Here is a 13,275-nt window from a genome sequence, read left to right on the forward strand (position 1 = left end):
CCACACTCCCTCATATCCTCCTCCACTTCCATGTCTTGCTCTCCCTTCTCCCCTGACCGTCTCTTCTCACAGCACTTCTTTGATAGATCATTTGATCAAGAATCCTCCCCTCAAAGTCTGCTTCTAAGGTGGTAGACATTGAAGACTTCCATGCAAATGAGCCATATGACCTGACTCACTGGCAAACTGCTTGTAAGGATCACACTGGCTACAATGCAGAGAACTGAGGAGAGGAAATAACGGGGGTCGGGGGGGGGGGCGGGCAGGGAGACTCATTAAGAGGCTTCTGCAAAAGCCCAGGAAATGATGGGGACCTGGACCAGGACAGCAGTGGTGAGCAGGTGAGAAGTGATTGGAGCCTGAAATATTTTGAAGGTAGAGTTGACAGAACTTGATGGTATGGAGACGAGGGTGGGAGAGAAAGAAAGAAGTCAAGGATGATTCCAAAACTTTTGGTCTAAGATACTGGAAGGACAGAGTTGAGCTCCCTAAAATGGGAAAGGCAGCAGAAGGCTTTCAGTAGAGAAGTCAGGAGTTTAGCTTTGGACATGTTGAGTTTGAAATGACAAGTGGACATCTAAGTGGAGATGTTAAGGAGGCAGAGAAGGGGCCTGGGATAGAGTGTTTAATCTGGGAGTATTTGGCAGTCATGACAATGTAATTAAATCACCAGAAGAGTGAGTCTAAATATAGAAGAAGCCTCAGGCATAACCTGCAGGGTATTCCAGAGTTGGAGGTTGGGGAGACAAGGAGCAGTGGCATGTCAGACAAGAGAGGACCCAGAGAGAACAATGCAGTGACCATCAACCATAGAAATGACAGCATGTGGAAGGGTGTGGCCAGGTGTGTGGTTCTGAGGAGCTGCAATGCCAGGAGACACAGGAACATCCCGCTGGGTTTGGCAGCAAAGAGACCTGGGGTTCTCTTGACAACAGTTGTCTGTCTGAAAGTGATGAGGATCAAGACTCGATGGGAGGGGGCCCAGGGGAAAATGGGAGATGAAGAAGCAAAGACACCGAATAGAGCCAACTCTCTGAGAAGTTTTGTTATAAAGGGGAGCAGAGAGATGGGCAGAAGCTTGGAGGGGAACGTGGAGTCAAGGGAGAGTTTCAGAAAGATGCAGTTCTTGGAGGTTTTATAGTCAAGCCAATGATCTCACAGAGAGGGTGAAATAAAGATACATGAGAGAGGGGGCCAGTTCTGGAGAGTGTATTTGGTGGGACTGTGCTCAATGGTGGGGCTGGTCTCAGTAAGTAAGTACATGGCTCATCCTTATAGGAGGCAGGTGATATAGACACAGACACAAGCAGGTGGGGGTGAGGTATTTAAAGAGGTGACCTGTCTTTTATGACTGCTAGCACTTTCCTGGATAACTAGGACTCCTGGTTATAAGCTGTGTTCCAGATACTTCCTCAACTATCGCACAGGCTTTTTCACACTCTTTATGATTTAGGCATTGATTTCTCTAGCCATTAACACATAATGGATGTTGGGACTTCCCTGGTTGTGCAGTGGCTAAGACTCTGCACTCCCAAGGCAAGGGGCCCAGGTTCGATCCCTTGTCAGGGAACTAGATCCCACATGTCACCAACTATGAGTTCACATGCCACAACTAAAAGATCTCACATGCCGCAACTAAGACCAGGTGCAGCCAAACAGATAGCTACGTATTTTAAAAAGATGACAAAATTGATGTCTATAAGGAGCTAAATCTACACGCAGGCTAATGTCCTTCCCCAAATCTCTAACTCCCAGGTTGAAGTATATGCATAGGGTTACTGATATACCAAGCAGTCAATTAATCAACTCAGTAGATAAGGTTTTAAGAAAGCCTAGTCCATGAGGTCGATAAGAGTCAGACACAACTGAGCAACTTCACTTTCACTTTTCACTTTCATGCATTGGAGAAGGAAATGGCAACCCACTGCAGTGTTCTTGCCTGGAGAATCCCAGGGACAGGGGAGCCTGGTGGGCTGCTGTCTATGGGGTCGCACAGAGTTGGACATGACTGAAGCAACTTAGCAGCAGCAGCAACCTTATCCAGAAGGGCTACTCTTTACAAGCAACTTCCATCAGCAAAATGTAGTTTATAGTTTTAAATTTCCTGATCTCTGCATACACAAATTAAGGATGGCACACCAACCTTCCCTGTCTAGTCTCCTGGTTTTCTGTGACTCTGATCAATCCTTAGTATTATTTAAACATTTCTCACTTTTTACTATAAAAATGTCAGCCTACAGACTCATGAAAACTTGTCCCTTTTGTGTAATTTATCCTTCGAGGCTGAAGGAAAACCTTCAGGGGGAATGTAAAAGCAATCAGGCATCTATTAAAAAAAAAAAGCTGTGATTATTTTTTGTATGTGGTTTTATATCATTTCACATTTTCAATATGTCTATTTCACATAATTCATTACTTGACACTTTCTATTTTCAATCATTTTTGGTTGCTTATAAATAAACATGCATTAATGTCAAGAGAATTAGCATTGCATAATAAACTTTATAGAAGCTGAAAAACTGGCTTTGGTGAAGCTGCCTCTTTATTTGGCACATGCATATACATTCAATAGGGCCTGTCTAGAGAATTAAACATAGGCACATTTTTTATCTTTGCTAAATAGAAGCAGTTCTTTAACGGAGACAGTGATTTCCAGAGCAACATTATGCAGGTAAGAATTATGCATTTTAATGTTACTCTGTTTGGAAGTTAATCTTAAAATAATTTAAATGATAGTTTAAATGATGATTCTTTGTACCTCTCCAGAGAGAACTCTATCCATAGTATGGCTACATGCATTCATATAGATTCAAATATGACTATATGGTTTATTATTTAACATCATAGTTAAAATCCATTATTGGAACAGTACAAAATAAAATAGAGCATTCTTCACTAATCATCAAAGCATATTGAATTTGAGCTCTTCTACAGAAATCTGCTAGGAGACCAGGTTTTTCACTAGCTCTCAGTTGAAGGCCATTGACTCAGGGTATTGACTGAGGGAAGTAGGAAAGAAGATACAATTTTTAGAGCTACTTCTCAGAAAGTATAATATATAACACTTAAATACAAATTGCAGAAATAATAGAAGGAAACTACAAACAAACTAAAGCAATGAGTCAAATAAATCTATCTAAACAATTAGTACTGTTTTCTCCTTGCTTTAGGTTATACAATTATTAAATGATTAACATGTTAATAAAATGCATAATGGCGAAAGTTAGGACACCTAGTACTGAACGGAAGTGTAGCATTTAAATGCTTAACTCTCTTTTCAAAGTTCATAAATTTTAGTCACAGCAGAGATAAACTTTAATCTCAGTTCTGTAGAAAACTAAGGCATGTCTGCCTGAGGGCACAGGATCTGTGCTGACTGAATGGACTTCTCTTTCCCTGGATGTGTTTGTGATTGCTGATCTCACTAATAGATCCCCAGGAGGAATGCTGCCTTCCTTTGCCTAAAGCCCTTTGAAGGACCTCATCTGAAACAACTGCCTTGCAAGAAGATATCAGTTCTTCTTAAAACTCACCTCTACCAGCTTTTCTGCTTCCACATTCATAATCTGAGACAAATCTCTATACATTTCAGGTGGTTGCAATGCCTGACTCTAGAAGAGGGAGCATTTCCACTGAAAGGTTTTGCCTATTGATATCAACAGAACCTGGAGAACGTGTAGGGAAATGAATTTCAAGACAAGGGAGAAATAAATGTTAAATTTATCAAGTTGGGCGCACTTAGCATAGAATTTTGCATTCAGTGTGTTATCTCAATAAGCTAGTATTTAAAAACTTACTTGGTTATCTGAAAGACAAGACTCAACACTTTCTGGGATGTCAGAATTGTTAGAACTTTCTTGGCAGGATGCAGAGGAAAGAATTCAAAAATTTAAGAAGGTTAGAATGATAAGTTTGACTTATCATGTCAGTTTTTGCATACAGCCCACGAGGCTTCTAGGAGGGCTAAGAGGGCACACTTCTATCTAAGGCATCAAAAAATGACTTAAATAAGGGTGGCACCAGTATCCCTGAAAGAATTTGTGTGGCTTTTCTCTGTAATCCGGGAATGATGGCAAAAGATACAGCCACTGAAAAAGGTTCCTTAATTTCATTAGTGGATGATGGTGTCCAGAAATGGGAGATGATTAAGTGGTGAGGCTTAAGTGCCTATGATAAGATCGATGCTATTATCGGAATAGGTGTTGGGTCTATAACCCAATTCAGGATGGTCTGATTTAGCTGGTAGAAATCTTTGGGAGTGGTTGTGATGTCCTTGTGACTAAAGCTGGTGAACAGGCTTATTGAGATGAACTTAATACATAGAAGTAGGGGAAAAGATAAAACATCCTTGAGTTCTAGTGCATGCAGATCCAACTTAAGACATCAGAGGGAGAAAAGCATAATTCTTCATTCAATTCCCAAGCCAGTACAACATTCAGTTTCCTGAATGAAGGCTAAGCAGAGGCTCCTTGAAGAAGGACCCTGCAAGATTGTCCCAAGTATGATCTACAGTTCTTCCTCTCAGCATTTCCTCAAAGTGGCTATTTATCAGAGTGACTGTGTATTGGGAAAACAACTACCTAGACTTTTCAGAGATTACAGTACACCTCTTAAAAATGAATGCAAACACTAATCTTTGTAGACCTGATATATCACTTAGAGTAGGGGTTTAGGAAGTTCAGTTGATAAATGAAGTTTAAGTCCATTTATAGTAAGACCAATGGGTTTACAGTTCCTCTCTGTAGTTATTTCTCCAGTTTTTAGATGCAAGGGGGCTTCCCTGGTGGTTCAGATGGTAAAGTGTCTGCCTGCAAGGAGGAAGACCTGGGTTCAATCTCTGGGTCGGGAAGATCTCCTGGAGAAGGAAATAGCAATCTACTCCAGTATTCTTGCCTGGAAAATCCCATGGACAGAGGAGCCTGGTAGGCTACAATCCATGCGGTCGCAAAGAGTTGGACATGACTGAGCAATTCCACGTTCACTTTAGATGCAAGGAAGGGGCAGATATACTTGGCAACTGTCCCAATACACACATCTGATACTCTACTTACTCCATCCATGAAATGGGGGCTATTATGGTGGAAAGGGCCAAGTGAAACCACCTGGAATACATTTTCTATCAAGATGGTAAATCATAAATATTACTGCTTTCCTAGGGAAAATGCAGAGGATTGTTTCACCATTAGAGATTTGAAGGATGAAATGTGCTGATTTCTATTAATTCTCTTTTATCTCCTAATTTAACTTGTGCAGGAGATAGACTGCTCTTGGAGAATGAAAGTGTATTTTCAAAGACTTAATCAGGAGGTCATTCCATATGCATTAATTGTTCCAACTGTGGTCTCTTTATCAGGGCATGTCCGACACAAACTTTGCAAACTGTTATACAGATACTAACTTGACATCTTTTTTCCTGCAATCAACAGGATTATCAAAAACAGTTTGCTTTCACTTGGAAAGGAGAGCTTTATACCATCAGTGACTTTCTTCAGGGGTACGTCAACTTTTTGATTAAAGAAGGTTGAGGGCCAAAGAATTGATGCTTTCAAACTGTGGTGCTAGAGAAGACTCTTGAGAGTCCTTTGGACAGCAAGAAGATCAAACCAGGAAATCCTAGGTGCTGAAGCGCTGACACTTTGGCCACCTAATGCAAAGACCCAACTCATTGGAAAAGACCTTGATGTTGGGAAAGATTGAGGGCAAGAGGAGAAGTGGACAACAGAGGATGAGATGGTTGGATGACATCACTGACTCAATGGCATGAATTTGAGCAAACTCAGGGAGATGGTGAAGGACAGGGAAGCCCGGTGTGCTACAGGTCATGGGGTTGCAAAGAGCTTGACACGACTTAGCAACTCAACAACATGTCAATTTTCTGATTCTCTTGTGGAAGTTAGTCTCTTTTTATTCAAACTGTCATTACCATCACCTGGAAGATTGTTAGGAATGCAGGTCCCACTCCAGATCTATTGAATCAAAATTTTAACAAGATTTTAATCAAAATTTTAACACGATCTCCAGATGATCTGGAGCACAACAGGAGTTTGAAAAGAACTCATGCTGTCTAAAATGAACTTGATCACGCCACTACCTCACAGGGTATCGTACGGCCCACCAGGTTGATGACAGTGCTGAGTGGACATGGAAGTAGAGAGTACTCAAGGTGAATTTATGAAATATATGCACGTTAGAAGGCAAGAATAAACCTGGGGGAAAGTCAGGGCCTGCTACCCCAGGGCAATGTTTAGGAGTCCAGTGATCTAGGAAATAATGAAACATTCTATTTAAAGAGAAAGACAAGTTGATGTATCTTGTATCTTCTATTACTAATATAGAGTCACAATGTCTGGTGAAGATGGTTGCATTTTGGAAGGTAGATAGACAACATAGGAACGTGTTATTGTACCCATTTATTGAGTATTTATCTAGTTTACCAGTGGTGCCAATTGTGATGGGAGACCAAAGCAAGAAGAGATTCTGCAGCAGGTCCAGGATGCAGTGCAAGCTGATGTCCCATTTCAACCATATGACTCACTAGATAAAACTGTAACCTAATTCTCTGTACTTTGTATGGCTTTGATATGAGACTTCTGGCAAACCTACTCAGAGAATCACAGAGTATATATAACTCTAAAATTTGGATAGAAAGACATGCCCTGTTTTGCAACAAAAAATTGTCATCTTGAAAACACAGTGCCTGTTTGTTACTGGGTCATACTGGAGACTAAACAACTGAACACAGAAGGCCAAGTGACCGTGCTGCTTGAGTTACGGCTCATGAATAAGGTGCTGTGTGTGCTATCAAGACATGCAAAATTCAGCCATGCGTGACAGCACTTCATCACCAAACAGAAGGGCGGTATATGAGACTAGACTCAGGTGGGTCGTTAAGGACTGAGTCGCGAGCAGGTGGACGAGGTGGGCAGGCGGCTGCTGGAAAAGGAGGTGTTGGAGCGGCTGACATGGTGGAGCTGCTCGGGCCGCAGCCGTTCACCAAGATCACCTATGAGGAGCTCGTGGAGGACACGGCCCTTCCCGAGGGTCTGCAGGGCTGGCGTGGGGGGCCCGCGGCAAGAGAGCCCAGCCTAGCGCCTCCACCGGGAAAGCAGCCCTCGGGGCCCCCAGGAAGCAAATTAAAGCACATGTAACCCGAAGCAATGGCACCCCACTCCAGTACCCTTGCCTGGAAAATCCCACAGACGGAGGAGCCTGGTGGGCTGCAGTCCATGGGGTCGTGAAGAGTCAGACACGACTGAGCAACTTCACTTTCACTTTTCACTTTCACACATTGGAGAAGGAAATGGCAACCCACTCCAGTGTTCTTGCCTGGAGAATTCCAGGGATGGGGAGCCTGGTGGGCTGCCGTCTATGGGGTCGCACACAGTCGGACATGACTGAAGCGACTTAGCAGCAGCAGCAGCAGCAGCAAATCCGTATGCAGCTGACTGTTACGATAACTACGATTGAACACAGCCACTTCTCCCTCAACCCCATGGAAAGTTCATGCCACTAATTATAAGAAGGAGTGAATTTAGAACTATTGTAAAGGCCTAAAAATCCCAAAAGGAATGCTATCACAACTCCAAATTGGACTGCTGCAGCTTTATAAGGATGCTCTGAAACGATTCTGAAAGACATTTGGGAAGGGAACACTCCCAGCAGAACTTTCAGTGACACATCTAGCTGTTACCTTTACCTGGAAAGATGCATGGGCAGAGCAAGGTTTATGTCAGTGTGTGCGCAACAGCCAATGGTTCAGCCAGATGGTGAAAGGATGTAAATTTGAGGAGTGACTGACAAGGAAGACAGAGGAAAATGTCCATGGGTGGAACTATCTCAAGTAGGGAAAACCATTAGGCTATTCAGGTATGATCTAAATAAAATCCCTCACGAATATATAGTGGAAGTGACAAATAGATTCAAGGGATTAGATCTGATAGAGTGCCTGAAGAACTATGTATGGAGGTTCATGACACTGTACAGGAGGCAATGATCAAAACCATCTCCAAGAAAAGGAAATGCAACAAGGCAAAATGGTTGTCTGAGGTGGCCTTACAAATAGCTAAGAAAAGAAGAGAAGTAAAAGGCCAAGGAGAAAAGGAAAGATCTACCCATGTGAACGCAGAGTTCCAAAGAATGGCAAGGAAAGACAAAAACAACAACAAAACTCTCCTTAAGTGAATAATGAAAAGAAATGGAGGGAGATAATAGAATGAGAAAGACTAGAGATCTCATCAAGAAAATTAGAGATACCAAGGAAACATTTCACAATGAAGGACACAACAAAGAACAGAAATGGTATGGAGCTAACAGAAGCAGAAGATACTAAGAAGAGGTGGCAAGAATACACAGAACTGCAAAAAAAAAAAAAAGCTCTTAATGACTGGATAACCACAATGGTGTGATCACTCAACTAGAACCAGACATCCTGGAACGTGAAGTCAAATGGGTCTTAGGAAGCATCACTATGAACAAAGCTAGTGGAGGTGATGGAATTCCAGTTGAGCTATTTCAAATTCTAAAAGATGATGTTGTGAAAGTGCTGCACTTGATATGACAGCAAATTCGGAAAACTCAGCAGTGGCCACAGGACCGGAAAAGGTCAGTTTTTATTCCCTTCCCAAAGAAAGGCAATGCCAAAGAATGTTTAAATGACTACACAATGTTAGCAAGGTAATGCACAAAATCCTTCAAGCTAGGCTTTAAAAGTACATGAACTGAGAAATTCCAGATGTTTAAGCTGGATTTAGAAAAGGCAAAGGAACCAATGATCAAATTGCCAATATATGCTGGATCATAGAAACTCAAGGAAATTACAGAAAAACCTCTGCTTTATTGACTAGGCCAAAGCCTTTGACTGTGTGGATCACAGCAAACTGTGGAAAATTCTGAAAGAGATGGGAACATCAGACCACCATACCTGTCTCCTGAGAAACCTATATACAGGCCAAGAAGCAACAGTTAGAACTGGACATGGAACAATGGACTGGTTCCAAATCGGGAAAGAAGTGTATCAAGGCTGTGTCTTGTCACCCTGCTTATTTAACTTATATACAGAGTACATCATACGAAATCCTGGACTGGATGAATCACAAGGTAGAATCAAGATTGATGGGATAAATATCAATAACCTCAGATATGCAGATAACACCATCCTAAAGGCTAAAAGTGAAGAGGAACCTGATGAAGGTGAAAGAGGAGAGTGAAAAAGTTGGCTTAAAGCTCAACATTCAAAAAACAAAGATCATCACATCTGGTCCCATCACTTCATGGCAAATAGATCGGAAAAAAATGGAAACAGCGACAGGCTTAATTTTCTTGGGCTCCAAAATCACTGTGGATAGTGACTGTAGCCATGGAAGTAAAAGACGCTTACTCCTTGGAAGAAAAGCAATGACAAACCTAGGCAGCATATTAAAAACCACTGACATTTCTTTGCTGACAAACATCCATCTAGTCATAGCTATGATTTTTCCAGTAGTAATGTATGGATGTGAGAGTTGGACCACAAAGAAAGCTGAGCACCGAAGAAAAGATGCTTTTGAACTGTGGTGTTGGAGAAGACTCTTGAGAGTCCCTTGGACTGCAAGGAGATCAAACCTCTCCATCCTAAAGAAATCAGTCCTGAATATTCATTGGAAGGACTGATGCTGAAGTTTCAATACTTTGGTCACTTGATGAGAAGCACTGACTCACTGGAAAAGATCCTGATGCTGGGAAAGATTGAAGGCAGGAGAAAGGGGTGACAGAGGATGAGGTGGTTGGATGGCATCACCGACTATCTGATGGACATGAGTTTGAGCAAGCTCTGGGAGTTGGTGATGGACATGGAAGCCTGGTGTGCTCCAGTCCATGAGGTCACAAAAAGTCTCACATGGCTGAGCAACTGAACTGAACTGATGGTTTTCTAATAGTCCTGTATGGGTATGAGAGCTGGACCATAAAGAAGACTGAGCACCGAAGAATTCAGGCTTATGTATTGTGTTGGAGAAGACTCTTGAGAGTCTGTCGGACAGCAAGGAGATCAAACCAGTCAATCCTAAATGAAATCAACCCTGAATATTCATTGGAACAACTGATGTTGAAGCTCCAATAGCGTGGCCTCCTGATGTGAGGAACAAACTCATTGGAAAAGACCTTGATGCTGGGGAAGACTGAAGGCAGGAGAAGAGGGCAACAGAGGATGAGATAGTTGGATGGCATCATCGACTCAATGGACATGAGTTTGGGCAAACTCTGGGAGACAGTGAAGGACATGAAAGCCTGGCATGCTGCAGTCCACTGGGTCGCAAAGAGTTGGACATTACTGAGCACCTGAATAACAACAGCAACAATCTGAGAATGGGTGCTAGATATGAGAATATTTTTATCCGGTGAATTTCACAAAAAGGTTTCCCTGAAAAGGAGTTTCTTATTAATCAAGTGGACAAGAAGATCTGTGGGATAGATATCAGTCAGCCTCTTTCTTAGTCATGGGTTTATGGACAAAGCAGACTTTGCAGGACGGGTATGTTAAAAGTATATATGGATTTAACAACACAGATAACAATCACTGTTGAGTGCCCAGCACACAGAGACTGGAGACAATATTAAATGCTGAAAATGGAATCATTTCCTGGGAACACTGTTCAACCCTTTGGTGGCAAGTAATCACATTGGGACATTCCGTCATGAAGTACGAAATTTTTACTCACTGGAATTGATACTCAATTCCATTTGCTCATCCTCCCTGTAATCTGCAGTGATTCTACCCACGATATCTTTTGTGAATACACTGAGAATCTTCTTTACCTTCAAGGCATTATACTCAACATTGCTTCTAACAAAGAAACTCATTCTACAACGAAAGAATAGATGCACAACCACAATATTCATTGACTTTATCTCTCTTATAACCCTGAAGAGACTTCCCTGATAGAATAGTGGAACAGTCTACTCAAGATCCAGTTATGGTGCTAGCAATTATAGATCTGGAAAAAAACAACATGGTGCCGTGTATTTTCTGGGCTATTTTCCCTATAGCTAGAATATACAACTCGGGGAATGAAGGGGTAAGATGGACTTCTTTCTCTATTATCCCTTAATAGCCTCTTCCAAATTTTTTGCTTCTTGCTTTTGTGAGTTTGGAGTTTTTAAAGATATTAATTCTCAAGAGAGGAGTGTTTCCACTGGGAACACAGTAGAGAATGCAGTTAACTGGAAGTTGAGGCTATTAGCAGGCACTCTGGAGTTTCTTTTGCTGCTAGCTATAATGTCATACTGCCTAATGCTTCAGGCAAAGACACATTATGGTACTCAGTTTTGCTAGAGAAATGAGGGTGGTTTCATAATGGTGGGACATGAAGGATTATGTCCGTAAGTAGGATATTCTCTTGTGGAACTCTTGGAATTTACACGTATAGAGTAAAATTTACTGGGAGACTATGATGGTGCAATACTGGAAGACCAATAATGGCCCTCGAAATGAAGGTATGGGTCAGAACAGCTGTTATTTTAGCTAAAATAAAGAGACTACAGACTAAACTATGGAAGAAACAAATAACCAACATAGTCTCAAGACCAGTTTCAGAAATGAAGACTGTAGTAGACATAATTTGCTCTTAGCTTTCTTGTATATATTTTTATATATTAATTAATAATGTCTTCTTTTAAAGTTACAGCATGTCAAGGGATTCATTGAAAAAGAATGGAATTACTCAAAAGTAGTATAACATTTATAAACATCAAATTTCTATTTTCTGTTTGGGGGGATAAAGTGAGTATATCTTTGGTATTTAAAGGTATAGTTATATTAATATATGTTGGCCATAAGCATGATGTTATTTGAAATTTCAAATATGGGTAGAGAGGTGTGCGTAACTGCTAAGCTGATAAAGGGGTGGACAGTGTCAAACTCTCTATTGTTAAACTAGGCATTACATCGCATTCTTTCTACATTTGCAGGGAAGAAGTCTGGATCTGCAGTTTATAGAATCCCTTTCAGTGCATGGTTTTAGGATACTATCTCAGAAGACTTGAAAATAGGAGAAGAAATCACTATGTGGCAGCAGCTATGGGGAGATAACTGAGATGATCTGCAGTGGCTTCCTTTGTCTTCTAGGGAATCTCTAGAAATCAAGAATTTGTGGGGCTTCTCATGGATTCCAACGAGTCTTCTGAGAATCACTCTTGAAGGGCTGTAGACAGCTAAACTCACTAGAATTGGCTTCTGTAGGCTTCCTGAGTTGTAAGAATTACAGGTCAGTGTTGCAAGCAGTTGGGAATCACTATTGGCAGCTTCCCTGTGATCCTTACACTTCTAGATTTTCTCCAAAGAAATATTTTTGATTTGTACTCCCCCAATAATTCCTACCACAATTTCTACTATTTTGTAAGCCTCTCTTTCAGTTTGAAATCCTCAGAGTGTTATAGTCATCTAGAGGCAAGAAAGATTCCTAATCTAAATAGATAAAATATGAGCAGATATATTTTATCCATAGGAAGACTTCTCAGTTTCTTAGTTAGAATCTGTCTTATATTTTCCAGATACTCCTAATAATCTCAGTCATTGATTACTGGGGAACAAAGAGAAGCAGCAAATTGGGAAAAAAGGGAGAGTCTACCTGAATTTGGGGTTCTGATAGCACTAACAGGTAAAAACCATTAGCAGTATAGTTTTACTGACTCTTTGACATAATAGTAAACATAAGAACCTTAAAAATTTAGAAGTCTGAGATCATTTAGTAGAGGATACAACACTTCATATAATAAAAAACTCCAAAAAATATTGTGATATCATATTCTAGTATAAAAAACAGTAAACATGATAACCTGTAAAATCAAGAAAAAATATGCCATATTGAGAACACTTTATTTAAGACACTAAAGAGATGTCTAATGCATTTAAGAGGGTTTCTTTTCCCAATTAAAATTAAATAAATGTACAGTTTTCTTTTCTGTCTCCTAGTTGCTGGTATTAACCAGTATTCTGCCTGAGTTCATCTTTCTTTCCTCTCAGTACGCTGTCCCATTGTTTTCTTATCAATTATCTTCAGTAGACACTTGATCTAAGCTACGTAGGTTTGTAAATATTCTCCCCCTGGATTTGGGAAATGAGGCTCTGATTAGTGAATGATGGTAACTCTCACTTGTACAGTGCTTACTGTGTACTGGGGACAGTAAGTGCCTCGCATATACAAAATGAATTAAACTAATTTTCAAAACACAACTGTGACACTTTATAATTCTCTCTATATATTTGTTCACTTATATACTTGCATTTATTTGATTTTATAT

Source organism: Budorcas taxicolor, chromosome 8, assembly GCF_023091745.1.
Source record: "Budorcas taxicolor isolate Tak-1 chromosome 8, Takin1.1, whole genome shotgun sequence".
Lineage (NCBI taxonomy): Eukaryota > Metazoa > Chordata > Mammalia > Artiodactyla > Bovidae > Budorcas > Budorcas taxicolor.